Source organism: Pinus tabuliformis, chromosome 2_1 (genome assembly GCF_031772625.1).
Source record: "Pinus tabuliformis cultivar Carrire ecotype Pingquan chromosome 2_1, CPIR1, whole genome shotgun sequence".
Taxonomy (NCBI): domain Eukaryota; kingdom Viridiplantae; phylum Streptophyta; class Pinopsida; order Pinales; family Pinaceae; genus Pinus; species Pinus tabuliformis.
The window spans coordinates 455,305,876-455,331,052 of record NC_142299.1 but is presented as its reverse complement, the minus strand read 5'-3'; positions in this window follow the sequence as shown (position 1 = coordinate 455,331,052).

The window sequence follows — 25,177 nt, the reverse complement described above, 5'->3', positions numbered from 1 at the left end:
GGCTTACAAGTCAACCGTCTTTGTCTCCGGAATCGAAGCTAGTACGGACAAAGCAAACTCGTTTAACCGGTTCCAAATCTCCTGTTAAAGTTAGAACAAGTGTTCCAGCAACATCAGAGACTCTGGTTACTCCAAACATTTCTGGTATCCCTGCCTTTACAGAAGAAGTTCAACAGCCACAGAAGGAAAGTGGTATTGATCCTAGTCTGATGATAAACACTTGTATCACTAAACCAGTTCCATCTACAACCAGTTCGGAGAGTGTTTCTCCTTAGACATCTGTCGCTGCCAATTTCATACCTTCTTTGGCATCATAAATATTCTACAGACCTGACGTTGTACCCCTTCCACCTGGTCTGATTGCTATAGAAGAGATTGTGGAAGATCCTCCATCTAGTACTCCATCGCAATCAGAAGTTAGTCTACCACCAGCGGAAGCTCCTGTAGAATTTCTAGGTAATCTTTTGGATAGACTAGAAATGTTTGAACAACTGTCAACATCTAGGACCGTGTCTTCTGACACAGCGATGGTAGAACTCCCTGCTATCACTCCAAAAATGTTCGTCGGTATACCATCTGTCCCGACTAGCTCTCAATCGCTAGAAGGAGCCCACTTAGGGGCCATTTCGACGGTATGGTTTGTTCCTGTTTGTTCATCCGGAATAATATCCAGAAACTCTTATGTTGAGTCTCAACAAATTGATCCATTTGGAGGTCAATTTGGGTAGTCCGGCCCTTAAGGGCAAACCATTCCCTTAAGTACTAGATTACCACCATATGGGGGTCAGTATGCCCTTTCATTATCCCCTCTGGGAGGACAGCCATACGGGACTTCACAACAAAATTCAGGTTATGCTGGAATTAGTTCAAGCAGTTGGGTACCGATGCTACCTCAACAACCAAGAGTTGTATATTCGATGCAACAATGCTTACCTATGTGAAGTATACAAACTACACCAGCTATTGTGACCGTGTCGCAAGTTCAAGCACTGCCTGTTGTATGCCAACCTCAAGTTTCTCAGGTTGTAATGCAACAGCCCCTTGACCCTGCGACTCAACCACAATCGCCGACTGGTGGAATGAAACAGGTTCAAACGGGTACAATCACCCCTCATCTTGGTCAAACAGTTAGTATCGGGAAAAAACACATGGCTTCACAACCATGGCCAGTGCAATACCAACAACCGCAGTTCCAACAAGTATACCAAGGTTCTGAGCAACAAATCTTTGCGAATAGTGGGCAACCGTATATTCAAAACGGTCAAAATCAGCCATTTTACAATGGTCATGCCCACCAACCTTACCAAAGTTACCAGCATCAAATGCATTATGCTGGTATGCAAAGACCAACTGCTCAGGCAATCCCATCTTATCCTGGGTATGCTTCACCTAACCTGAATCAATAGTTACCCTTCGTGGCAACTTTAGAGTTACCTGATTTAAATCGGTTAACAAACGATCCAATCACTTACACCCCTTGGTGGCCAGCGATTCCGCATAAACTTCCATCAGATATTCCTAAATTTAATGGAAATCTGGGAGAAGATCCATCGAATCATGTGATGACCTTTCATCTGTGGTGTTCATCAAACACACTAAACAATGATTCGATTAGACTTCGCCTTTTTCAGAGGACGTTAACTGGTTCGGCAGCAAAATGGTATATCGAATTGCCTAGAGCTTCATTCGACAATTTCAGTACCCTAGCCACAACCTTTTTAACCCATTTTCAGTTACCGATAAGATACGAAAGGGGAACAGAACTTCTAACCAACTTCAAACAAACGACAGCCACTCACATATTTGATCATATACATGAGTGGCGACGTCGTCATAGAATGGTGAAAACGTATGTTCCCGATCAACTCTTAGCTGAATGGTTTATCAAGTCATTACTGCCTTCCACCACAGAAGATGTGGCAAAAGGGGGAGTCGTCACCGAAGAGCAGGTTATCACTCGTGCGCAATTCTTGGATTTGATTTACACTCAGTCCGGCACGCTCTACGAAAAAATACCTGATGCTCCTAGACCAGAATTCTTAGTTCCTCCTCCTCCTAAATCAAACAATGACTCTCATGCTGACAATGGCGTGATTGGCGCAACAGACACGAAATCGACAAAGGCTACATCTAAAAAGGCCCGTAATATTTTCGGTCAAAATACAAAAGAGGAACTTCTTGCCTTGGAAGTAAATGCCGTATCGACAGATAAAGGCAAAGAAACCAAGGAACCAGGGGGCAAGAAGAAAGGCAAAGGGAAGAAGAAGAAACAAGAAGAATCATCACCTGAAAAATCTTCTGCAAACCCTCCTGGAAATAGGAAACCAAAAAGTCCATGCTTTATATGCGATGAGGATCGTTGGACCGCAGATTGTCCACACAGACCTGAGCTTAAAAAATTCTTCAAGAATTCAAAAACCTCGGCAGTATTAACTGATCCGTTTCCAAATCCAGGGACAAATCTGGTTGACAGTGGAAATGCTTCCCCGTCTCAAGTGCTAATGTTGTCGGTTTCCAAACAACAAAATGATGCTTTGATATCGACAAGAAACAAAGATTATGGGAATCCACAGCTGTCGAACAACAAGGATAAAGATCAACCTAGTAGTTCGACAACAACTTCGACAGAAGTTGCGCCACCCATCATTCCTGAGTTGACAATAAAACTGCCAAAGGGAGTAGTACAAAAGTCGAAGATTTGGAAACAACATTATAATATAGTGTAAGATTTGGCCCAATCACCATCCGCTATGTCGACTCTTGAGGTACTACAAAATTGCCCATCCCAAAAGCAGGCTTTATTATCATCCATTGGTGGGATAGACCCAAAGGATTCCAATCTTGTATCCTTCGATCACAAAGGATACGATCCTCAGTTACCAGCTCAACTAGCTTTACTCGTTCAAGTGAAAGCCCTCAACAAAACTATTCATCGAACAATTATTGATGAGGGAGCATCTACATGTATTATGTCGATGAGTTGCTGGAAAACTTTAGGATCTCCAACCTTGTCGCGATCTTCGATGACATTAAAAGCATTTGACGGATGAACATATACCCCATATGGTATCCTAAGTAACTTGAAGGTTTAAGTAGGAGGGAAAACAATAGAAATATATGTTGAGGTAATTGACAGAAATCTCGATTACAACATCCTACTGGGAAGACCATGGATATATGCTATGGCTACTGTTGTGTTGACCTATTTTAGGAAGATTGCATTTCCCTTTCAAGGAGGGATCACAATCGTAGATCAACAAAACTTCCTGCCCAATGGTTCTCAAGTTACGGGAAGCATTCCAATGATCCATGGAAGCCCCCATTCGCTTCAAAATATCGGAGTAGGCCTACTAAAAGATCCTATATTGATGGAAACTTTCGCCCTTCCACCTCCAATCAATTTGGCGGAAGTAGCGTCGGTAGGGACCTGCAATAAAATATCTTCTAAAATGATCTTAGAAACCGATATCGTCATGGATCATGTGCAGGTTTTTCCTCCAAGCCCAACAGAAATATTGTAGCAATCAATGTTCCTAGCATGGGAGGCAAACCCAAATCAACACTCATCAAGCGTTTGGATTGATAGGTCTAAAGAATATGGTACCCCTTCAGATCCTTGGTCGCGAGTGCATGTCACCGACGAAGGGATTGTTCAATCAATGGTAATTGAAGGGGCACCATGGGATGATTACCACCATCGTTCCCTTCTTCCAGATTGTGAAGAAAATACTTCTGATGATCCTTATCATCCTTTATTTTTTGATTTCCTATCAAACACTGTAAACATGGTGGATTCCGAGAGAAACTTGTCCAACATTGAAGAGACTATCGCCATAAATATCTCGACCAAAACAAATATTATAGAGAATATTTATGTTGGCAAATGTTGTTCTCCTTCAGAACTAGAAATATATAACGCTATTTTTCATGAATTCAGAGATGTCTTTGCTTGGTCATATACTGAAATGCCAGGCATTGACTCGAGTATTGTTGAACACGAAATCAAGATGTATCCAGATGTCAAACTAGTACGACAATAGCTATGGCAGGTGCACCCCAAGAAAGCCGCTGCCATTAAGGCAGAAGTTGAAAAACTTCTCCATGCTGGTTTCATTTACCCAGTTCCTCTAACCGATTGGGTATCGAATATTGTCCCTGTTATGAAAAAACAGGGAACAATTAGAGTGTGCGTCAATTATAGGGATGTAAATCAAGCTTGTCCAAAAGACAACTACCCTACACCCTTCATCGACCAGATAATTGATGAATGAACCGGATGTGAAATCTTTTCATTCATGGATGGATTCTCCGGGTATAATCAAATAAATATCCGCCCACAGGACCAATCAAAGACTACATTTATTTGTCCGTGGGGCAAGTTCACATATCGAAAATTACCCTTTGGTTTAAAGAAAGTAGGGGAAACGTTTTAGAGGGAAATGAATTATGCCTTCCATGACATCAAAAACATCATTCAACCATACCTCGACGACCTTCCGGCTCATTCGCAAAAGTGGACTGATCATCCGCAGTATTTAAGAGCGATATTTCTACGTTGTCGACACTACAAAATACGACTCAATCCACACAAATGTGTATTTATTGTCAGTTCTAGGCATTTACTCAGCTTTGTAGTCTCGAAAGACGGGATTCGTCTTGACCCATGTAAGGTTCAGGCAATCATAAATTTTCCTACACCTTCAAATTTGATTTAGATTCAGAAACTCCAAGGGAAAGAAAACTTTCCGAGGAGATTCATTCCAAATCATGCCGAACTTGTTAAGGGTTATACGCGTCTTTTGAAAAAGGAAGTACCCTTTGTCTGGGATCAGGTTGCGCAAGCTTCCTTTGATGCTTTAAAAGAATCCCTAATGAAATAATCATTAATGTACGCTCTTGATTATCAAAAAGACTTTAACCTGTATTTGGCTGCAGCGGATACAACCATCGCAATGGTTTTAGTTCAAGAAGACAACGGAATTGAACATCCTATATATTATTTAAGTAAGAACTTAAATGATACAGAAAGCAAATATTCTTATGTTGAAAAGCTAGCGCTCGCAGCTGTTCAAGCGATACAGAGATTTCGACACTACGTTCTCTTTCGAAAAACTACCATTCTGTCAGATTGCAACCCCATGACTTATATATTGTCGCGAAAGTTGCTGGGAGGCAAATATTCAAAATGGATAGCCATTCTACAAGAGTTTCATCTGGAATTTGTAAAATCCAAGTCAAAGAAAGCCTAGGTTTTCGCGGAATTATTATGTGATCTCCCATCGTCGTCCAATGATGAAACATCCGAAGAAACGATCGTGGACGAAAATTTGTTTATGATATCTTCAAGCAATTTATGGTATGGGGATATAATCATTTATCTCCAAACCCAAAGATATAGGCCAAATACCTCTCTCTCTGAACAAAAACGTATTCGATACCAAGCAAAAGACTGCATGATCGTCGGTGATACACTATACCGTCATGGTATCGATACGGTTCTGAGAAGGTGCCTCACCCATGAGGGGGCCGAAAAGGTCCTGAATGATTGCCATTCAGGCACGTGTGGGGGGCATCAATCTGGTTATGCTACAACGCAAAAAAATTTACGAGAAGGATACTTCTGGCCAACAATGTTTAAAGATTGCATAACCGCAGTCAGAATTTGCCATGCTTGTCAAATTTTCGATAGCAAAACTAGAAGACCACCTGCACCTCTGCAACCAATAGTTGATGTCGGGCCATTCGCCAAATGGGGCATCGATTTCATGACATGTAACCCCACCTCGACTAGGGGGCATGGGTATATCATAGTTGCAGTCGACTATTTTACCAAATGGGCCGAGGCAATGCCTACATTAGATAATACTGGTAAAACTGCTTCCCTCGTCTTTTTCAATCATGTAGTCACCAGATTTAGCATCCCACAAGCTATAGTCACAGATCATGGATCACATTTTCACAATCACATGATGGTCGAATTAGCTCCCAAACTAGAGTTGTCTCACGACAGCTCTACTCCATATTACCCGCAAGCCAACGGACAAGTTGAAGCAATCAACAAGGTCCTGAAGCGCATGCTGCAAAGGATGATTGGAGTTCACAAAAGAAGTTGGCACCTAATCTTGTACTCAGCCTTGTGGGCTTACCGAACATCGGTAAGGAATGCGACTGGGTTTACACCTTTCCAACTGGTATATGGCCTAGAAGCAGTCTTACCAATACAGTGTGAAATCTCGTCCCTCAAACTCGAAATTGACCTTCTCCCCGAAACTTCAGAAGAGGAGGCTCATTTCTTGGAACTAATCCAATTGGATGAAACCCATCGTGATGCCGCTTTGGCTAACGAAGACCATAAGAAACGAGTCAAGGCACAGTTCGACAAGAATGTCAAACCCCGTGTCTTCTCAGAAGGTGACTTGGTCTTGCTATATGACCAAGAATCTGATAAATTGAGGGCAGGTAAGTTTAAGTCCTTATGGATGTGTCCCTATATTGTTAAGCGAGTGTTAGCAAAAGGAGCCTACGAGTTAATGGACTATGATGGGATTCCACTGGCACAACCTCGTAACATGTTGTACCTTAAGCGTTACTATGCGTGATTCAGTATAGTAACCTGTATGCTTTTGTTATGTTTTTGTTTTCGCTAAAGTGTTTGTTTTGGTTAAGTAATCCACTTTTTACATTTATTGCAGATGTCAAACCTATTGGAGTCATGTGTTGGATATGCCAATGGAGCGAGTCGTAGTTCACGGAACCTATCTTCCGCGGCTTGGGCCATTTTTTATCCAAGCGACGAGTTAGTAAGTTTCAGAGGGGTATGTATCGGTCGATCAACGAATAACATCGCTGAATATAGCACGTTGATAGAAATTCTCTCTGATGCCATCACACATGGTATACGCCGACTGATTGTCGGGCTAGACTCACAACTCGTCATACTACAACTCACTGGTATCTACTCTGTCCGAAATCCAACTATTTATCGCATGTTCCTAAGGGTTAAGATTTTGGAAAGGCAATTTTATTTTATTCAATATCAGCATATTTCGAGAACCTTAAACACATTAACTGACTCATTGGCAAATTATGTGTTAGATAAACATTTGCAACATTTATAAAAAGAAGCATACCATCAATATTTGCATTTGGATCATGTAACTTAACCAAAATAAAGCTTCAAAAATCAAAAATATATATTTAACTGTTTATGGTTTACACATAATGTTCTATAACCAAGACAAACTTGGTCAAATGACCCAAAACTCAAAACACTATGGGGCACCCTAGTCTAATGATGCTCGTGATAGCAAGTCACAGCCTATGCAATCATGTGTAAGAGCCGAGTCCATCGTCTTGGCACACCAGTAGTATGCCGCTACAACTTCAAGGGCAGCTCGTCAGTCCTCACATCTGGAATACCGAGAGTGAGGCCCTCAACCTGTTCCTGTAATGCTGTGAGAGTCTCTACCACATCAAGGTTGCGAAGGATAGCCCTTCCAACAACCTCTCCTACTGGGGCGATAGCCGGCACTCTCAGGCGTACTACTGGCCGAATGGGACCAACATCTGCATGAACACATGAGTTTGGTTAAGTCTTGAAAAAATAAAGCACAAGGACATTATAGAAGAGAAACGATAAACAGGGATCTGGTCAAAAAATTTACCAATGGCGCCCCACTGTTCACCAGCCGGCAATATTAAATCTGGATCACCCCGGAAGTCCATACCGGCATATGGATACTCGGAATAAACCATATCCTGACGATCAAACCACCCGAAGAAGGCATCAGAAAAGGAAATCTAAGACTGACTAGCATGCCTAGACATATGGTCAACCCATCTCTGCATACGTGGTTCAGTCAGTGAAGGTAGGCCGAGTGCAATATACTGCGGCTGCATCAGTGGTATCTTTTCCAAGGCAAAGGCAGTCAAAATAGAAGGATATCCAAAGTTCTTCAACCTCCCACTCTTCACCTTGGTCAACTGTTCTTTCATCACAAGAAGTACTGCGTCGCACCAGTTGAACACCTTCGGTTGGAGACATTCCAAGGCATACTGCATATAAGATCGGTTGGATACATGAAGAGCCGCACCACCAGCCATCCTACCAAAAGTAAATAGAATAGTCCTGAGGGACCTATCAGTGACATCATGGATGATGATCTTGTCGTCTTTACTCGGCTGAGATCCCTCTCTGCAATACCGGCAAACATAATCTCTCACAGATTCACCTCCTCGAGCCGAACCTGATAAAGAGATGTGATCACCCCGCCTCGACAAGCCAGTCAGGAACTAGATGTCCACTACAGTCAAGGGGATGGATTTGCCCCTAATCTGGAACACCTGGTTGGTAGGATCCCAAGCATCGAGCAAATATTGCAGTAAGTTGATATGTTTTCTCATGCTAGAAATGCGGAAAAACTTTAGCAAGCCACAGTTCCGTAGTGTGTTTACTGTAATCGGGTCATGTAAAGCAAGCATGTCCTCTTCTTCATGCTCACATTCTCGCCATGTAATGGTCATCTTGCTCCAAAGATCTCTGAAAACAAACAAGAGAAGAGTTAGATCCCGATTTTGGTAAGAAACAGGCAAAATTTCCATCAAAAACTGTGCATAAAATTCCTTCTTTCCGCCCATCACACCTACAGTAATGCTCTGGGTACATTACATGTCAGATGGCCAGTATATAGGCCAACATCCAATGCACCTTTTGATACACAAAGGGTGCGCTGAAGACAGGGCGAGTTTTTCAAACCCCAGAGGCTTAGAAAAACCAGGAATCAAGCTTAGAATGCAAAATGGAAAGCATGAAATGAAAGAGCTCAATTTTAGCTCCTACCTGGTCCAGACGGTGCTGAGAATCGTCCATAGAATCTCCCGAAATCAGCTGATGAAAATCAAGGGGGAAAAGCACCTCCAAAGCTCCAACAAACAAAAGTTCAAATGAAATGGTAAAATGAGAGGTAAAAGCACTTTTACATTACTTTTTACATAGTTTGAAGTAAAATATTAGTGTTCTAACTCATTTTTCAAACATATATTGTTCATTTCTGACTAGTTTGATGAAGCAATTGAAAATACAACACAATCTTTGAAAGAACGAAGCTATTTATGGTAAAGTCAAGAAGTGACCGTTGTATCGAGCAGTTTTAGCACATAGTTCAAGCTCGTTAAAAAATAAACATAAGCCATGAGCAAATTTTTCCCCCCGCGTTTAAGCTCATTAAAAAATGAAATATTTCCCAGTAAATAACCATCGTGAATGTAGTACTTCAGCCTTTAAAAACCTTGGTCGTGTTCTCATCATCACCTCCACTCTGTATTGGCCGATCATTCACCTCCATTTGATTGTTTACCCTTTTTGAGGAACAGCTGCGAAGAGTGATCTCACTAGCCATCCTTGTAACACTGCCATGATTGGAACATTCCAAACCTTACCTGGAATCACCTGCTACCCAATTTTATCAGTCGTTCCTCAAAAGACGAGTCTCCTTTAAGCTCTTTTCAACTGACTCATAAAATATGAAAAGATTGTCGAGCCATTGGCCTCTCCAGCTCGCTAAAGGGACCGGAAGTGCTATCCCTCCTCTAAATTTTAATCTTTTTGGACCTAAGGGATTATTACACAAAAATATCGAGTGCTTGTTTTGTTCAGCTCGTTAAAAGTATCAAAAATTCATCCCTTTTGTATTGTTTTATACTTTTTCGACTGAAGGGATTAGATGATGAAAAAGGAATTTTAGAGTTTCCTTTACGTTCCTTTTTAGACTCTCTAAAATTTAAAAGGACCGAGTTATCTTTGTCGTTAAACTCATTAAAACTTAATAGTGACAAACTTGTCCATAGCAGACAAGAACGAGTTTCACTATCGCTAGGCTCGTTAAAACATAGCGATGGGTTTGCCCGAAGGGAAAATTATAGAACAAGCATATGTAATCCTCCTCAAGCTTGACAAAAATAAAGAGGTACTGGTCAACAATGACTGGGGAAAATTGGGAAGAAAACTTGAAGAAACTTTGTTGGTAGCAAGTCGCTCTTGAACATGACACTTTCACTCCACGTCCAAGTCGGGTTGGGTTGTTTCATTCACCGGTCACATCGCCATGGTCCCACCACACCATCCACATTTGGGGTAATGCTACCAATCCATCATGTCAGTGTCGCGGATATGTTCAAGAGAAGTCATTCAGAGAATTCACCTGTGCCTCACCCGCTATAATACATTCATACTCCATTCTTTCATGACCGCCACCCTGAACCGTATGTCATCAGATCGTTTTCACCTCCTTTAAAATCATTTGCTCCATTCCGTGTCATTGATGTGGGATTCATTAAGGCCCTCCTATGACGGATCACTTCTTGTCGACATCAGCTCATTATCCAAGAAGTCGATCTAGGAACACCCCGTTCAGTACTTTGAAGCTTGCATGCCTCAATGGCAAGTTTCTCACTTCCGGCGACAGGTTTACATCAATGGCCTTCGACCGAAAGATTTTGCATGGTGTTCGACGCCAAGTCCTTTATTCCCACCATGTGAATTGTACTGCAGTACCTTGAGGGTCATTATCATTATCGGTGATTCCTCTTGCGCCTGTTAACAGCTTACATCATTCGCTGGTAATCAAGCGATGTCTTTCCATGTTCGACTCCAGAAAATCTCTCACATGGATAGACTTGTACTTCGAGTGAAGATCGGACGAGATTGAAGACCCTAGATATAGTTTCATCCATCTGAGCTGCGATATATATTCAGGGAAATAAATACATTAAATGTACACAGATAATCATCCAATCAAAGGGATGATGGCTCTACCAAAATCATCAGTCTACACTCAGATGATTGTCTATCCTATGTACATGAAAATGAATTTATAAATGTTACACTAAAAAGTGTCACCATGACTATTTGCAGTTAGTATGGCTCCATCCACTGTCATACTATCCTCCTTGGCAAGTCTCATGCCTCTGCTTTCCATGTCAAACTTCAAGAAAGAGAGAAAAGTCATTTAAAAGTCAATTATCTCTGGTACGCAGTTTCTCTTAGCCTCACCTGCGGGTACGCAACCCAAGTTCACAAAACCTGCGTACTTGTACGCTCTGTATGTAAAGGGATGGGTGTGTACTCCTGTAAAGGTCATAAGGCGCAAGTTTCACTTCAAAAAAGTTACTTGTGGTCATTTCTAGAGTCTTCTAGAAGTATGTTTGATGTGTATGAAGTGCCTCCAGATGGTTCATGTACCCCTACCAAAGAGGAACTTATCCCATCAATAGGGGAGCTATCCCATCCAAAGAGGGACTTATCCCATTGATGGTGGACCTGAATAACTTCCTCTAGAGCACTATAAATACAGGCATTGGGCCAAAGGGAGGAGAGGTTGAAAGCTGAACATTCCTAAGGGTAGATGCTTCTGGAATTAGGACTTCCTTGTAGAAGCTTGTGAGGAGAGATTACCATCTTTACTTGTTTCCATTGGGAGGTGGGTGAGCTAATCAAAGTAAGGGAGAACTCTTGTGGACCCTGGGAGGAGCTTGCACAACACCAAGGCTCAGGTTGTAATGGTTCCTTTTGTTACCTTTTAATCCAAATTAGTCCATTCTTCTCAACAATTTGTTATTAATGAGTTGTTTCATGTACTCCTTGGTCTACATGTTAAATATGTTTTATTTTATGTGATATTCAGGTGCTATTTAATCGTTTGATTGTTGGTGAATGCAGGTTTCGAAGGGAAGGAGGAGCTCATCCGGATCAACGAATCTGGACTACTACAATAGCGTTGGATTATAGGTAGGATCTAAACACTTGAATTCTCATATTGTAAAAGCATATTTAGGGAAGGATTGCTCTTATTTGTCTTGTTTGTCATTAGAGAGTCTTAGGCTTTCTAGGAAGGTCGGTTGTGTCCGCACTAACGACTCTTTCCGCGTGACAAAATGGCGACTCCACTGGGGACTCCATTAATGTGTTTGAGTTCTTTTTGATTTGATATTTTGATCTGAGAAAAATTGCTTGTTTTCTGATTTTTGGTTGTCTAGCTGTGTATTTGGGTGGGTTAGCTTAGAGTCAATTTAGTTTTTTATTTTTCTTAGTATTGCCAGCAGTACGCAGTCTCTGGGTTTAACACAGTGCGTACTTGTACGCACTGCGTCTTTGTGCACAGTGCGTACCCACGCCTGTGTGAACAGATGACCTGTGTACCCCTGTCAATTTTGAGAAAATTTCAATTTTTGCTTTTTTCTCTTTTATATTTTGCTTTTACTTTGTTTTTACTGCCCAGATCCATCAGTTTAATATCAAAGATCTTCACCTGAACTTGTCCCGTTAGTGTCGAGGTTTTTGGTGGAATTCATAGGGATTTTGCCTTAGGGTTTGATTCTTAACTGGTCCTGTAGTGACTTTGGCGTTAGGGGTTGTCAAACTTTGGATCTCCCTGGTTTTGATCAGTCCTCTTAGGAGTCGGACCTGTCATAGAAGTCACCCTAGTGAGAGACCTACCTTTGTGTCTTCTCTTTGCGAATCTCGAAAAGTTTGTTTGTTAAAGCCTTGAATTCCATTCTTGAGAAAAAGAACAAAAAGATTTCGATTTTGTTTTTTTGGTTAGTTTATGATTCTGCATGAACTGATCCTTAGTTGCATTTTGACTAAGTAAAACATCCGAGAATCATCCTTGTAGGCTTTTGTCCTCATCATTTTTACTTTTAGGTAAATTTGCTTTTGATTTGCTTTTGAATGAGTTTGATTTGATTGTATTAGATTTGTTAAATTTGATTTGATAAAATAGTTTTACATGCTTTATTAATATAGAAAAAACACAAATTCTTTTGGAAAAAGTTTGCTTTGGTAGCATTTGTAGACTTTTGGGAGAAAAAGGAAATTTTGTAGAGTAATTAGTGGTCATGAGTTGTGTGTTTTGAAAAGATAAAGAGAATTGTTTCTTTGATTGTCTTTACTAAGAAAGTTGTTTTCTATAAAATTTGCATTTTCCAACTCTCTTAGTTAGGAGATTCATTGAAAAAGAAAAGTAGTGTAAATCATCTTAGGTGCATCTTTGTAGTGGTTGCGAGTCGAGTCTACACACCACCAGTTTCATCTCCATCACCTTTTTTCTTTAAGAAAAACCATAAAATTAACGCTTAAAGTAAAATCAACATAGTAACTTTTATTTACTAGGGCTCTGAAACACCAATTTAGATCAGGCTAGTGTCTTGGAGTAGGAGAGTAATTAACTCTCCAAGACAACAAAACCAAACAAGTAGCTTATCTTGTGATAGAATAAATCCAATTGTCTCATTTGTACTCTGGGAAAGCTCCTATTAAAGGAGAAGCACGAGCTCGTGTCCGAACCAGTGAGGGGATCAATCCTCCCTCGTTGGGAATGATGCCAGACACGCACGTATTACAAACGGTAAACCTCGGATTAACCATTGTCGAGGAGCCAGGGGTCACTTGTCGATAAACCTTGGATTATTGTCAAGGAACCGGCAAGGGGATTGAGCTTGATACTCTGCCCTTGCGTGCTGTCGGAGTGTAGACTATTCCCCCAGGTGCATTTGTTGCGGTTGGTAACCTTAGTGACCATTATCTTTAGGATTCTACCGAGGTGACCATGGAGGGAAGATCCCACTGTACCTGGAGCAGACGTTGGCTAGACTCACTTGGATTTTCCGGGGGGTTCACTTCACTCGAGACGGTTAAAGTGGAGGAACTTGTGCCGGTCTATTCATTAAGCAGGTTGCCGGGGTAACTGTTCCACCTACCACTTCTGTACTGAATCCAGCGATGTTGGGTTTCATCTCCAACTAGCGTTTTCGGTCTGGAAGGCTACTGTTTGTGCTTGGTTTGATGCCCTAGATTCTTTAGGCGTATGATTCAAATTTTTTTGGTTCTTTAGAGACTTTAGGTGGTTTGTTTTGAAATTTTACTTTGTTTGCATGTGCAGTAGTTAAAAGTTTTTAACTGTGGCGGAATTACCGAGACAGTCCCGTAGACTTCGGGGCAAGTCACCTGAGATTGTTACCGGAACCGATTTGTTGAGGAAACCCCGTAGATCACGGGGTGGACCTCCTGAAGACGTCCCGGGTCATTACGAAGGTTTAAAGGTCCTTGTAACTCCTCCTAGCGGTAGTAGAGTAGGTTCACCAGAAGAAGGAGAGTCTTTGTTGGTAGTCCATCAATATTACCAAAGTCTAGAGACAGGTTATAATCCTGAAGCAGTTGAAGTTTCTGAGCTTGCTCGTAGTTTTTCATCTACTAGTGATATAGGTGAAGAACCTGAAATATCTGAACCTGTTACTCCAACTTCTAGTGTACCAGATTCACCTAAGGTAGAAAGAGTCATCACCGAAAATCTTCCTACTGGTTTGATAGCTATTGAAGAACTTGTTCCAAAGGAAGAATTAGGCATATATACCCTTGAAGATCAACCTAATCTTGATCTAAGGGAGCGTGAGTCTATCTTTTACAGTCCTCCTAGAAGTACTACTTGGTACCTTTCGTTAACCAATTATTTAGACAACTCAGGGGTAGGTTTTTCTCCACCTCGTACTCCTTTTCCACCTGGAGGTATTTATACTCCTGTAAATATGTCTAGTCAGTCATCCGTGTTTACTCAATATCCTGAATCTTTCTTGCACGGCGGTCCTTCTGTTCCCACGGGGTATCAATCACTTTCTGGTACCTTTGTGGGGGCATCTCCTCAACCCATTGATCATGGGTTATTAACTGGAAACAATGGTAACAAACCGTTGGGTGTAGGGGACATTTACATGATGTCAGGTTCAGTTCCCGTTTCTCAACCTCAAGGTGGTAAATTACCGCCTGGGGGGCAGCCTCAATTAACGCCTGGGGGGCAACCTCAAGATACACAAATTGTGTCTGGGGGGCAGCTTCAAGGTCAGTATGTACCCATGGTAAAATACATGCCTCAAGGTCAACCCCAGCCTTAATATGTACCCCAAGGTCAACCTCAGTATCAATATTTACCTCAAGGGTATCAACCCCAAGGGTATCAACCTCAAGGGTATCAACCTCAAGGTCAAGGTCAACCCCGGTATCAGTATTTACCCCAAGGTTATCAACCTCAAGGTCAATACTCGAGTCAAGGTTATCAACCACCTCAAGGTCAGTCATATGTTCAAGGTATGGGAACTATGCCTTTCAGTTATCAATCTTATCCTCAATCCGGTTATGGATCTCAGTTTCCTCAACCTGTTACGGGTCAATACCCTTGGAATGATAGTGTGGGATCCATCACAAGGTCAACAGGTGTTGCAGCCAAGTATACAGTTGGTACCTCAAACTAGACAACCTATAGTTTCTGGTCCACCCCAGCAACCGCAACCTGTCCAGTCAAATGTTCAAACTTCTGTAACTTCAGTAGTTACTCAGCCGCCAATTGCACCTAGTACTCCATCTCAAACGGCTGCTGCAACTACCGCAACATCTACCGCACTTACTTCTGGAGTATCGACAGCTTCGGTTTCTACTGTCTCTGCAACCACTCCTCAGACATCTTTACCGTTGTCCGGATCTACGATTCAAACCACGGTCCAGATGCCCGTAGGGCAGCCTGGTTCAAGTACTGTTATAACAACTCAACCTCAATTTACCCACCAACAGTACCAGGGACAGTACCAATTCGGTCCTGCTGTCCAACAACCAGTTTACCAGTATCAACCGTATCCTGGGTACACTTATCAACAACCTCAACAACCCCAGTACGGTCCGGTTAATCCTGGTTTTCTAGGAGGATATAATATCCCTAATGCGATTCCTGTTCCTAGTTATCCTGGATATCCTCCTCTTGGGACTGGTCTTGTGACCTAGAGTTTTAGATATCCTAACTGGCAATTACCGTTTATTGTAACTTTGGATTTACCAGACTTGACGCGCCTAACGAACGATCCAATTCAATATCTTTCGTTCTGGCCGCCAATGCCAAATAAGTTGCCCAGTGATATACCCAAGTTCGAAGGTAAGTCTGGAGAAGATCCTTCCAATCACGTGATGACTTACCACCTCTGGTGTGCTTCCAATTCTATCTCGGATGATTCGATCCGCTTACGTCTTTTCCAGCGTACACTCATTGGTCTCGCGGCCAAGTGGTACATTGAGTTACCACGGGCCTCTTTTTACAATTTTAGCCAGTTAGCTACCTCGTTCCTAACTCATTTTCAGTTGCCAGTCAGATACGATAACGGCACAGAGCTATTAACTTCATTAAAACAGTCGACCTCCACTTATATTTCCGATCATATTCATGAATGGAGACGTCGAAGACGTTTAGTGAAAGTTTTTATCCCGGACCAAATCTTAGCTGAATGGTTTGTAAAATCATTATTACCGAAGATTACTGAAGATGTAGCTAAGGTCGGAGTAGTCACTGAGGAGCAAGTCATTGCTCAAGCCCAGTACCTTGACTTAGTTTACACTCAGTCGGGTACGTTGCACGAGAAGATCCCGGATCTTCCTAAGTCGAATCAAATTGCTGCTGCTCCTTCAGGGTCTCATGCTGCTGATGGCATGATTGGTACGGTGAATACTAAAAGTAAGAAGAAATCCTCAAAGAATTATTCTCGAATAATAACCTTACCGGACTCCCCGACAGGAGAGTCTTCTCCTGAAATTACTGCTGATATTCATGCTGTAGAGTCATCTACGGCTAAATCAAAAAACGGTGGTAAGAAGAAAGGCAAGAAGAAGGATAAAGCAGACAAGGCTCCAAAGGAGAAAAAAGAGAAGTCAGAATCTAACGACGAAAAGTGCAAACCTCGCTATCCTTATTTAATTTGTGAAGAAGATCATTTCACAAGAGATTTCCCTCATCGGGCAGAGGTTGTGAAAATCGTTAAGGGTTCCCCAACTCCTGCTGTTTTGAAAGATCCATTTCCGAAGAAAGAGAGTAAAATGATAGGTTCTTCCTCGAGTGCCAGTGAAGAGCCCATATTGATGATGTCTCATGTACGGATTGCGACTCGATCGCAAGATTATGGTAGTGAGAATCCTGTTGATGGTAAAGAAGCAGAATCTTCTCATTCTAATCCATCAACCTCAGCTCCCGGTTCCGATCCACTACAGATCGAGAAACCTAACCCAGACTTGATAATTAAACCACCCGCCAAGGGTATACTTCGAAAGTCTGCTTTCAACCCACATGCGAGAGCAGCTCAGAATTATAACATTGTTGAGGATTTAGCTGTTTCACCCTCAGCAATGTCGGCTTTGGAAGTGCTGCAATCATGCCCAACACAACGAAAATTACTCTTTTCGGCTATAGGAGCTGTTGATATTCAGGACCCGAACTTGATAATCTTTGATATAGAAAATAGTACACCACGTCTCCCTCATCAAATGGCTTTCCAGATTCTAGTGATAGTCAGAAACAGGCCTATTCATCGGACTGTAATTGATGAAGGAGCTTCTACGTGTATTATGTCGATTCAGTGTTGGAGATCGCTTGGTTCTCCTTCACTGAACTAATCCCTGACGATTCTTAAGGCATTTGATGGCCGTGGGTTCCATCCGTTTGGCATTCTACAGGATTTACCTATAGGGGTTGAAGGAAAAACCATTAGTCTGGATGTGGAGGTGGTTGATGCCCCTCTAGACTACAACCTTCTTTTGGGTCGCAGTTGGTCTTACGCTATGACAGGGGTTGTGTCATCGGTCTTCAGAGTTATAAAGTTCCCACATAATGGTAAGATCGTGACAATAGACCAGCTGGCTTACTTTTCATCCGACCCAGCCTCTTCAGAGAGTATCCGGCATGTCGGTAAAACGACTATCCCTTACAGGGATGTTGGTGTAGGATTGGTTAAAGATTCTGGTTTACTGGGAACTTTTCCTTTTCCTTCCATCAATGCAGACCCTTCATTCACATCCATTCATATGATTACTTCAGACAATATTATTTACGATGATCCTTGGATTGTCCCATCTGAATCTGAAATAGACTCCTTCGGTAATGCAATGCCTTTGAGTCCATATGAAATTTCTTATGAAGCCGTGAAGTCTTTTTCCGACTCCAGTTCAACCCAATTCGACCAAATGAATGTGGTCCGTGAGGAATCACTTTTCACATCAACCTCAGAATGGATAACGTTTCTTGAAGTCGTGTCATCTGATGAACAACTACGCGAAATCCTAAGTGTAGACGATCTACCATGGGAAGATCTTCATCATAGATCTTCGTTTTTACCTGAGACTGATGACTTTGGAAATGATTTTTCATCAATTTTTATAGTTGAATATGTCAAAGATGCTTAGAATCCCATGAAACATCATGATTCAGAGTTGAATTTGGGAAACATTTCCCAAACTATTTCCATCGACATTTCAGTTAAAACCGGAGTTATTGAAAACATTCATATAGGTGCCTCGTATACAGATAACGAAATTCAAACATACAAGGTCCTATTTCAACAATTCCGCGACGTGTTTTCCTGGTCCTATGAGGAAATGCCAGGAATTGATCCCTCCATTGTTGTTCATGAAATCAAGACCTACCCAGACACTAAACTCGTTCGGCAATGTCTGCGTCAGATACACCCTAGGAAAGCGGTTGCAATTAAAGCAGAAGTCGAGAAGCTGTTGAAAGCAGGTTTCATTTATTCGATCCCGTTAACGGATTGGGTATCGAATATTGTTCCGGTTAACAAGAAACAAGGAACAATAAGAATATGTATCGACTATAGGGATATAAATCGTGCTTGTCCAAAAGACAACTATCCTACACCCTATATCGATCAAATAATTGATGATTGTGCCGGCAGTGAAATATTTTCCTTTATGGACGGTTTTTCCGGTTACAACCAAATCAATATTCTACCTGCCGATCAACCAAAAACGGCTTTCATTTGTCCTTGGGGGACATTTGCTTATTGCAAATTACCTTTCGGACTTAAGAATGCTGGAGCCACTTTCCAACGGGCAATGTCTTACGCGTTTCACGACATCAAGCACATTGTGCAACCGTATCTCGATGATTTGCCTACTCATTCGTTACATCGAGCTGATCACCTTGTCTATTTACGCGCTATTTTTATGAGGTGTCGGCATTATCGAATTCGGTTGAACCCACACAAATGTGTCTTCTGCATAGAAGTGGGACGATTTCTAGGATTCGTCGTTTCAAAAGCCAGTATCCGCGTCGATCCCTCAAAGGTCGAAGCCATCATCAAATTACCTCCTCCTTTGAGTTTGCGCCAACTCCAAAGTTTGCAAGGGAAAGCAATTTTTTTACGTCGATTCATTCTTAACTACGCCGAGGTTACAAAGGGTTTCACCCAGTTGTTGAAACAAAATGCTCAATTTTCTTGGGATGAGATAGCTCAGAAATCTTTTGATGCACTTAAGCACGCGTTGACCCATGCACCGTTGCTGCATCCTCCCAACTACAACCAGGACTACTTTTTGTACCTCGCCTCCTCCCACTCCACCATTGGAATGGTCTTAGTTCAGGAAGATGAATTCGGAATGGAACATGTAATATATTATCTTAGCAGGATGTTAAATCCCACTGAGCTAAAATATTCGCATGTGGGGAAATTGGCCCTGGCAGCTGTGCATGCTGTCCAGCGTTTTCGTCATTACATTCTTCTCTGTAAAACTACAGTGATTTCGGATTGCAACCCTATGATCTATATTTTGACAAAACAATTGCTACGGGGCAACTCCAAATGGATTGTTATCCTGCAGGAGTTCGATTTGGAGTTTGAGAAGTCCAAGTCTAAGAAATCCTTAGTTTTTGCGGAATTGATGTGTGACTTCTCGCGTGCTGACACGGAAACTGTGGCAGAGGAACCCATTGCGGACGAATCTCTATTTCTTATCAGCACTTTAGATCTGTAGTATGGGGATATAATCATCTATCTCCAAACCCAATCCTTTCGGCCCGAAGCTTCAAAGTCGGAACACCGGAAAATTCGATTCCAGTCCCAACAATACAGAATTATTGGAGATACTCTTTATCGTCGTGGGGCAGATTTGGTTTTTCGTTGTTTCTTAACTCATGAAGAGGCAGAAAGGGTTTTGAATGAATGTCATTATGGAGCATGTGGCGGTCATATGTCTGGGTATGCCACAGCTCAGAAGGTGTTGCGTGCTGGCTATTTCTAGCCGTCCATGTTTAAAGATTGTATCATTGCAGTCCGAAAATGCCACAACTGTCAAGTGTTTGATCGAAAGATGCGCGCACCACCTGCTCCTCTCCACCCTATAATTGCCGTTGGTCCTTTTGCTAAATAGGGTATTGATTTTATTACTTGTAACCCTCACTCGGCCGGGGGGCATGCGTATATCATCCTTGCGGTTGATTATTTTACTAAATGGGCCGAGGCGATGCCTACATTTGAGGCAAGCGACAAAACAGCAGCGATTTTCGTATTCAAACATATTATTGCTAGGTTTGGTGTCCCACAAGTGATCATCACTAACCATGGGCACCATTTTTGAAACATTATGATGACATAACTCACAAGCCAGCTTGGTTTACGCCATGATAGTTCTACTCCTTATTATCCTCAAGCAAACGGTTTGGTTGAATCCATCAACAAAGTTCTCGTTATCATGATCCGATGAATCATTGGTATTCATTGGTCGAATTGGCACAACATTTTATTCTCAGCGCTTTGGACGTATCGAACCTCAGTAAAAACATCAACAGGGTTCACTCCTTTCCAACTAGTTTATGGTTTGGAAGCAGTGTTGCCAATTGAATGCGAAATCCCATCACTTCAAATGGCTATCGAATTACTCCCAGCTACTTTTGAAGAGGAGAAGCGTCTGTTATACTTAGCTAAATTAGATGAGACTCGACGTGATGCTGCTTTGGCAATCGAGACTCACGCAAAAAGGATGAAAGCTCAGTATGACCGTAACGTGACCCCTCATAATTTTTCGGAAGGAGACCTAGTGCTATTATATGATCAAGCTAATGATAAATTAGGTGCTAGAAAATTCGTTCCCATGTGGCATGGACCCTACATTGTCAAGCGAAAGCTGGCAAAAGGGGCCTATGAGCTGGTAGATTTTGATGGGGACTCTTTGGGTAAGCCCAGAAATGGACTTTACCTAAAGAGGTATTATGCTTAAATGGTGGGTATGGAGATTCAGTTAGTTTTGGTTAGGTTAATTTTCTTTCTAGTTGGAGTGTTTGTTTAGTTGAGGCTGTGTGCTTAGTTTAAAGAGTGTGTTTTTGTCGTTATTCTGGCTTATCTTGGTTTTACTCTTGATATTGCAGATGTCGACGCCTCTCCAAACGTACATTGGATTTGCTGATGGTGCTTGTCGTAGTACATGGAATATCTCTTCCGCAGCTTTGGTCATCTATTCTCCCTCTGACGAGTTAGTTTCTATGCATGGGGTGAGCCTCGGTCAAACAACAAACAACATTGCAAAATACAATGCAGTGATTGAGTTATTATCTGAATCTATTTCATTTGGGATTCGGAGTTTGATAGTGAGGTTAGATTCTGAACTCGTTGTATTACAGCTTAATAGAGTCTATGCCATTAGAAATCTAGTGTTATTAAGATTGTTTTTGAGGGTGCATCTCTTGGAACGTGAATTTGATTACATTGAATATCAACATATTCCAAGGTCTTTAAATACATTAGCAGATGCAATGGCATCTCGAATGTTAAATAGACATTTGTAACAATCATAAATGTAAATTTATAAACATTTCATCACACATGTTTAACAAAATAAGCCGGTAATAATGATATATATAGATAGGAGTGTGTCAAAAATATACATCGTCTTCGATCATAGGTTGAAAAACACCTTATGATCGGCAAAAATGATAAGTACAAAAAACCAAAAATGTCATATGTGTCTACAAAAGTGACTAGCCAATCACTGGTGGTGCTCTCTATACGAGACCACTGCCCGCGCTACCCTACACAGGAACCTTCTGAAAGGTCCTGGGACTGCGACCACGTAGCGCTGAAGTCGGATAGGAATGTCATCTATAGTAGTCTCTGGTATATCCGCCGTCAGACGCTCTAGATCCTGTTCCAGCTCGGCTAAGGTCTCTGCGGCCGCATCCTGTGGGGCTGGTGCTGGTACAGCTGGTACTCTCCTCTCAAAAGCCCGCAGGTTGGCCGGACGCCGTGGACCTACATCTGCATTTTGAAAATTTGTGCTGTCAGTTTTAAGGCGATATATAAAAAACAAAAAACAAAAAATACATAATTTAAAAACTTGTGAAGAATGAAATACCTCTGTCGTCCCATTGTTCTCCCTGTGGAAGAACCATGTCCGGATCATTGCGAAAATCCATTCCGGCATACAGAAAATCCTGAATCGCAAAGACCTGGCCCTCTAGCCAGTGAAAGTAACCATCAGGAAATCGAACAACTGCTGCTCCCTCATCAGGATGTCGGGCCATTACCGCAACCCATCTCGTCAACTTAGGCTCTCGAGGAGGCCCAACTGGAACTGTAAGATGTTGGGGGATCAACATTGGAACTCTCTCTAGGGCAAAGCTCACAACTAAAGGCCCATATCCAAAGGTATTCAGTTGTCCTCTCTTTGCCCTGGTTAGTTTGTTGGCCAACACAGCATCGCACCAGTTGAAAATGGTGCCTTGGAAGCAATCTATAGCCATCCGCATTTGGGACCTAGTGGCATGGTGCAAAGCGGCCGCCCGCAAAGTTTGGTAACAGTAAAGGCTATCACCATAAGTTCAGGTCGGGATATGTATTTGATTTCTATCCCCTTCTCCTGGTTTTGATTGTTCCACCACTCTAGCCAGAGACTAGCAAGGGATTGGCCACCCGGCATAGTCCCGAATAGAGAGAGTTGCTCGCCCCTGTTAGGCAAGCCAGTGAGAAAGTATATGTCGGAGGACTCTATCTTGAGCTGGTTTTCTCCGATGTGAAAACATTGATCCTGAATATTCCACCTTTCAACCAGCCACTCTAAGAATGGCACCTGGGCCCTCATGCCAGGTATGGCCCAGTATTTATAGAGTTTGCATGTCTTTAACGCATCAATAGAAGGTTGATGACCTATTGTGGCCAAATCAATGTCCTCGTGTTCTCTTTCACGCCAATCAAGCATGGTGTGCACCCTGCACATCATAAAACATCTGTTAGAGTCCATAAAATTTTAAAATTTTGGTCCATTTTGGAGAAATGAGGGTTTCAAAATGCGTTTTGCGGGGTACGCACCTCGGCTTTTAGGAATAGAGCGTCTGGACGCAGCTTCCCTTAAGGCCAGGTGCGTACGCCCGGTATTTTCCCCATTCAGAAAATATCTGGGTACGCAGGTCAGCAGTGCATGACCTGCGTACCCCGAAGGGTGCATCTTGAAACCCCAAGACCTCCAAAAAATCAAATAAAAACCTAAAAATGAATTTTAAACGGATGGAAAGCAAGAGAAGGATGTTGTAAAATACCTGATGAGACGGCGTTCGGTTCTGGAGGTCGGATTCTCCGCAATATCCACAGGAAGTTTCTTGTCAAAAGCCCTTTTCTCAACCTCAATAGTGAAATGGTAAAAATGACATGGTAGAAGGTCTTTTTATAGGTTTTTTGGATGAATGAATGCTAAGTTTGTTTATTTTTCACCATGAAAGGACATTTTTCAATGTATTTTTACCCATCTTAAACAGGTATGAGTAATGTGTCGTTTTTATGCAGGACAAAAGGACTTTAGAGTAAAATCATCATTTTTCACGAACCAAAACATCAGAGTCATCTTTTAAGCTCTTTTCTGACTCCTAAAATATGAAAAGATTGCCGAGCGTTTCTTTTGCACTCGTTAAAACGGAACTAAAAGACGGTCCCCTTATAGCTCTTTTCTAACCGTAAAAACAGGAAAAGATTGCCGGGTTTTTGTCGTTTCAAACTCGATACGGAAATAAAACGACGTGTCCTTGATCGCTTTTTACTTTTTAGGTCAGAGACACTAATCATGAAAGTACTCCTTGGTCGCAAGATCAAGTGGTTCTCTCAGGTATTATTTTATACTTTTTCGGGCTTGGGAGACACAAATTTACGAAAAATTTCACCGTGGAGTCTTCTTTAGTTTTTTTTCAGACTCTCTAAAAATGAAAAACGCCGAGTTTCTCCTATACTGGACTCGTTAAAATTTCATAGTAAAGGACCTGTTCGATTACAAACAGGAACGGACCACTCCTTCTTAGGGTCTGAATCTAAACTAAGTTGGACTCATCCGAAGGATGAGCTTATAATCAAGCATATGTTATCCTCCTCAAGCTTGTTAAAAATAAAGAGGTACTTGCCAGAAATGGTGGGGGAAAAGAGAGAAGAATGAGCCAATTTTTCATCCTTTGTTACAGAAGAACCTTATCACCGCTCTTGAACACGACACTTTCCGTTTTCCTGGGTTGGGAAATCCTTTGCCTTAAAATTTGATCAAACCACTTTGAAAGTCTTCAACTATTTCCGGGTATTAACTTTGGGTCAATCGTCACTGAACCATTTTTCGTGTCGTTATGTGTTCAAGAGGTCTCTGCAAATAAACCATTCATATGCAAAATACTTGTCATCCATTTGACCATCCCTGAGTCAGTCCTTACAGCAACATTTCTTCAACTTGAATGATGATTTTGTGTTGTGGGCTTGCCTGCAACGAGTCACTTTCCATCGACATCAGCACATTATCTAGAAAGATGACTTAGAAATCGACAGTACCTTGAAGTCTGCATGCATCAATGGCAGGTTTCTCGCCTTTGACGACAGTTTACATCATTGACTTTCGATCAAAGGATTCCGTGACGTGTTCGACATCAACTCATCTATTCACATTTCATGGATTGTACTGGGTACTTTGAGAACCACTGACATCACTGGTGGTCTCTCTCACACTTGTTAACGGTTTACATCATTGACTGGTAATCAAGTGGTTTCTACCATGCTCGACATCAACTCATTTATTCGCATGGATAGAATCGTACCAATTCGGGAAGTAGAAATGAAGACCCTGGATCTAGTTTCCACCATCCAGGCTGCGAGGAGTTTTGTATTCATTATACAGTAGACTAATCATAAACAGATGGCTGCGTCCATACTGTGTCTACAAAAGTCTATGATTTTAATGTACTGCAAAATCATTCTTGTATCAGAGCAGTAGTTAGATTATTAGTTAAAGTTTTCAATCTGAGTATGGGAATGCCTACCTCAGCGATGATATCATCTTATATATGTATTT